Source organism: Mixophyes fleayi, chromosome 2, assembly GCF_038048845.1.
Source record: "Mixophyes fleayi isolate aMixFle1 chromosome 2, aMixFle1.hap1, whole genome shotgun sequence".
NCBI lineage: Eukaryota > Metazoa > Chordata > Amphibia > Anura > Limnodynastidae > Mixophyes > Mixophyes fleayi.
This window is the reverse complement of record NC_134403.1, coordinates 354679405-354685404: the sequence shown is the minus strand read 5'-3', so window position 1 is coordinate 354685404 and position 6000 is coordinate 354679405.

The following is a 6000-nucleotide window of genomic DNA, read 5'->3' as shown; positions in this document are numbered from 1 at the left end:
CTGAGTCACAGTTGATTGGAGAACACTTGTCCTATCAGTGTGTCCTGACACCCTACTTGTCGCATGTAAATAAATTCACTTCGATTTGTGCTATTTGTCTGTAAGATTTAAGAGAGGAAACACAAACCAAAGGACGCTTTTTTTAAATAAAGCATATTACAAGGCAAACATAATACAGTATGATGAATACATTAGTTAACAATTATACAGTATACACGGCACAAATTCTAAAATTCGCATTGAAATGATCTCTGTGTGTTAATCTCCCAAAGCATGCTAGTAAAGCCATCCATGTCTTGCAATGGAGAGACAGGAGTGTAAATTTATGAAGCTGAGAGTTTCCGGCGGATTTAAAAAGTGGAGATGTTGCCTATAGCAACTAAACAGATTCTAGTTAACGTTTATTTAGTACATTCTACAAAATGATAGGTAGAATACGATTGGTTGCTGTAGGCAACATCTCCATTATTCAAACCTGCCAAAAACTCACAGCTTGATACATATACCCCAGAATCTTCCAATGCCAGAGAGTCGTATTTATCATCTGGAAAAACATAAGATGGCAATTTTTATTGAGTTTTCCAAATGCAAGAACAATCTACACAGATATTTCCAAATTGTTATGATTGTAGCAATAACAAGACTAAAGGACTGATATATCAATGGGTGAAAAACCCTAATGCCAGCAAAAACAAGAGGTTTGTTTATTTTTTCTCCCTTCACTGATGGCTTCTCTATTACTTTGCATGCGGAAGTCTATTTAACAAGTATCATGGCTGTACATTTACTGTTGCAATACATCGTCTGTTATCTCCATCTCATAATGGTTCTAACAGATTAAAATCATTAAAAAAAATACTTTCCTCTGTAAATTCCATTAGCATATATCAGCAGAAACTGGCTCAGAGAAGCAAAGGGTTAACCCTTACTACTCTCGTCCAGTATCACCAGGGCAGCTGAGCCAGCTATGTAATTTTCCTAAATTTTGGTAATAATGAATTTTTATTGCCAGAGTATGGAGTCTATTTATCAATGGCCACCATTGAAGAATTTGATACTAAGGTATCTATTTAACAGTGATACTTTCTAAGTAACCTTTGTTAGACTTAGGACTTGTCCCTATTTATAAAAGGCTGGTGAAGATTGACAATAGCCTTCATTGGGGGCCACTGGTAAAGCCTTAAAGACTTATCCATCTTAGGATGGTGTTAGAAGTGGGGGACACACCAAGAAAGGTTATATTTATATAAAGCCTTTCTCTTGAATTGGAATAAATATATTTTTAGACATTTTATTATATTTTTTTACACATTTTTAATTTATTCAATAAATCTCGTTCCACTGCACAAGCCAGCAAGATGGACCACAGTCTGGCTGGAGAAGCAGTAAGACTCCTCTGTTGAATCGCTCAGTTGCCCCAGTGACATTTAAACGGTAAATAGCGGTGAAACGCGATGTACTATCACTGTGACAAGCAGCAAGAGAAAATGTTAATGCCAATGGATAACAAAAAAAAGACCCCTGAATCTGTGCATGTTCTGAGAGCTCACTTTATTGTACATCTCCCTAAACTCGATTTGCTCACCAGATACTTCTATATGAGTGTACATCTATTTTGTTGATGGTGGGGGTAGTTCTGTGAAGAGGACGCAAAGACAAATGGAAGATTGATCAATCTCAAATAGGTAAGTTCCTGCCGTTGGCATCTTCTTCCGGCCTTAGACAAATTGAATTTAATTGAAGACCCTCTTTGAGCAACAGGAGGACACCTGGTTCATGCGCAGAGCAGGTAAGTATGTTTTACATAATTTTCCCTTGCCCACTGTCACCAGTGTTGGCACAAAACCCATGGGCACGTTTCTGGGCTCTAGACCCATGGAGCAGTTAGTGGGCACAAGGCCTATGACTCCTTAGGTATATTTACCATTATATTCATTTTGGGGACAGTGTTATACAGGTTACAAGCCTGTCCTCTAATTTCAGCAGGCCGAGAGCCTGTGCGGGAGATTGGATAGGCTCAGAGCCTAGGAAGGTTGACACAATTTCAGGCTTGTTCTGTTGCCAAATTAATTCAGGTACTAGGCCTGTGGCGACAAATAAGGTGATAGGCCTGTCATCAAATAGGAGAGTAGCTTCTTGTTCACTCAGTCTGGCATTTTATTCCCAAATGCTCTGCCCAAAATCCCAAAGGATCCGTTAGACCTGCAAATTGCCTGGTATGCTTTGTTTCTGCACCCTGTGGTCAGGCAACCATTAAAGGAAGGCCAGGGGTTGTTCCTAATCCTTTGTGTCATTCTATTTTATGTATTGACTCTGTGCAGTGTTTTGTATTCTCTTGTTGTCTTGTAATTCTGTGTACTGCTGTTCTCCCCTATATACTTTATAATGCGTAGAGTCTGTTCAAACATAGTACACCACACCTAGTCAGCTGCAGTGTTACACATGAACCAAGTACCGTTGGCAGAGAGCTGTTATTGTTGTAACTAGACAATTGTGAGTGGGATACACTAATCAGAGTTTAGGGCCAGTCAGCCATGTGGGTAGTTTGCTGTGTTTGGCCTCCACAGTCATTGAGAGAGAGTTCACATCAATCAAGAAAACAGAGGTGCTCGTGAGTTTTGTTCCCTGTGGGGTGCTGCTGATCATGGTATTAAAGTAATTTTATCTCTTACCAATAAAACATAGTCCAATGCGATTTTCGTTGTTCCAAAGCACAAAGATATTTAATTGCAAAATATAGCAGGATTTACAGCAAGCCATTTTTACTCATTAAAGATGTTACAATAAAGCAGGAACGTATAAAAACACTGAATACATTACATTTTCCTTAAAGTGCTTCACCCAGTCATGGTCGCATGCAGTCAGATCAGAAAGAGTGAGAACAAAGGCCAGCATTCTTGTATATAGTATACAGATAACACTTAGTGAGGTCTTCATTGGTCCAGGGTTAATGATATTCCAGTTCCCTGCTGGTTATAGGTCAGTTCATTTAATCCTTTCAAAGGGTGAGGTGCAACTTCCCCCAACTATTGTCCACATGTGTGAGGACACCGGGGTTAGAACCAAAGCTCACTAGATACCCTGTCCTCTAGGTTCACAGGTCACACAGGTAAGGAGACAGGAAAGAAATAATAATCCCTTTTATTAAACAAAGTGTACACACTTAGTAAAATACAACAGTGCTCCCCAAGGAGAAACTTGTTCCCCCACCAAATATATCAAGTGTCAGAAAATCACCAGTGCAAGTAAAAACTCCCCAACAAAGTCCTCAGCAGGTTACCTTCAAGCACAGAGTCCTAGCAGGCCCAAACTCTTGGTAATAACATCCACAGCTATCAATCCAAGTGGGCCACGGTTTCTGATCCTTAAGGTGGGTCTGTGTATCTTGCTGATACCAGCCGCTCGGCCAACTCTCCACCAGCTTGGTGGGACCCTGGGTATAGTCTCCCTACCGATGTAGGCTCACCAATTCCCCAGAATCTGCGAGTGTCTTCCGATGGAGTGGTAACAGAATCAGTCCTAGAGGTACACTGTCCGATCTCTGTCAAGCAGCTCCTGCCTTAAGCATTCCTTTAAGGCCCTGCGAGAATACGGTTCCTCTTCAACAGTCCAAGTCCTCACTGTCTCAAGATTCTCCAACAACTCCCCCTTTGTCCCTTCCACAACCCCCCACTCATTGTCCTCTTGTGATTGGTGGTGTGAAGAGTTTGTGTGGTAACAGGGGTGGAAATAGTGCATGACATCAGTGGTCTCCCCCTGTGGTGATGGTGCCATTCGGACTGTGTTGCAGACTTGCTAGAACAATAGTTAGCAAACAGGGAGAGACCCCCTCCTGATTTTAGATAAGGTCCTGACCCTCCTCTTTTTAACCCGTTCCACTACTTTTTGATGTCACAGGGTCCACAGCTGATTCACACTTCCTGTGAGCTGCCTCTCCCCCCCCTCTCTGGACATCACAGCAATAACAGATCTGGCCACCGGGCGGCATTTAATAACAGAGTGGGCCATGGTTGTTCAGTTGGCCCACTGAGGACAGACCGGGTTGGCAGGATATTCTCAATATAAGGCCTGGGTCTGTCACAACATGTTTTCACTCTGAATGACCAGTTCAAGCTGACCTACACAAAAGTACTTTTGAGTATTAATCTCATATTGCTTGTATCTTGCGATCGCTAGATGTGATCGCTACTCTGTCTACACCGGGTTAATGCTGATGAAATAAGCTTTAATATGAGACCAAACTCTTTACCTTTTAAAACAGCTGAACCATAAAAACCTTTACCATAGTATTATCTTTGCATAAATAAACAATCTAATACATTTTACTAGTAAATAAATGTGCATGGGAACCTTAAGAATTATGAACTATATATAAGTGAATGTGTAATTGTAAGTGTTTGCGTTATTTATCATGCGATTGCGTCATGCCACGTGGCGTACTGAATGCAAACGCACGGTAAAACAATATTAATCAATATACTTTCTTTCATCCAATTATTCGACTTTGACAACAGTTAAGGTAAGAAATTCGTATTCGGCGAGATGTTGAGGACTCAATGCAAGGACAATTGGTAGAAAACTTCAAGGACTATCGACACATCACCACGCGGAGCCTTTTTCGCAAATTTCCCAGTGGTTACATCGTGATCAGGTAATATCTGTGTGGATCTGCTCATATTCCACAGGCACTACAGTTTATTTTCTGTTCCACTTCATTAATATTCTTGTACAGTGGATAGTATTTGTGATCTTACTCAATTTCAATATTTTCTACATCCTGTCGTCAGGATAATATGGTTGGCCTTCGTTTTCTCCAGGACAATGTGAGTGATGTGTGGGGATTTACTATAGGTCTACTAGATAGTTGTAGGGGGACTTTGGGAGGTGGGGGGGTATCAAGAGACTGAAGATTACCTTTAAGTATGCCACATACTATTGAAAAATGTTGAATTACCCAAAAAAGAATATAGTTTGTGCTACAATTAAGAAACTTCCTACTTTAACTTCCATTAAATTACAAGTTTCATGTACGAAGGATAATCTGCCAAGAGTGACAAAGAAAAGACAGTTATACTCTGTATAACAATTCCTGCTGATGGGGACCTTTTAGACAGGCAGAGATGATAATTATATGATTTTTAAGCAAAACCCTCCGTAAGATATATACAAAATAATCAGCCTATATTATTCATAACAGTGTTGCTGCTAAGTGGTAATAGTTTGGAGAGAATATGTGTGTATTATAAGTTTCCAATGTCAAATCCATGAACAAATTATTATAAAAAAATTGTGACTGAAACAGTGAATAGTGTATAGTGTTCTTCAGTTATCTGTTACAATATTAATTGGAAGAGATTTATTGTTTTAAATATTATTTGGGACAAAAGCTAAACTTGCAATGTAAATTACACCTAATTAGAGCAAATTTATTGGGTATCAATATTCAAACATAATTAGGTATATTGCTAGATTGTAACACTTCATTAGGTTTGCATGTAGAAACCTCAAATGTAATATGTATTGCAAACTGGACTTGCTATATGGAAACAAATCCTGTCTAAATCTGAGCTAACAGCACTTATCACCTAAGATCTACCTCCAGAAGTATACTAATGGTTCCTAGATTCAATTAGCAATAGGAACACACTGCCTTCTCCCACCAGGTATACCATTTCTAAAAAATCAACTTGTGTCTCATAGAGTTGCTACCTGTCTGAGATCGTTCAAACTTCAATTTCATTTGGCTCTATAAAGACATTTGTAATTGTAATGCTTATCGGAAACCTCTACAGTCTTCTTGTTCCAAACCCTCCCCATGGACTGCACTGTATAAAGTGGTCAATGATTTTATCACTACTAAATCTATATCTAAAGGACATTACTTGTTTGTAATTCTCCTGCACTTCTCTGCTGCATTTGTCAACCACTCAATTCTCATGCAAATGCTGCAATACTTAGGTCTCCTGTCCTAGGTTAGTTATCATCCTACTTTTCAAATTG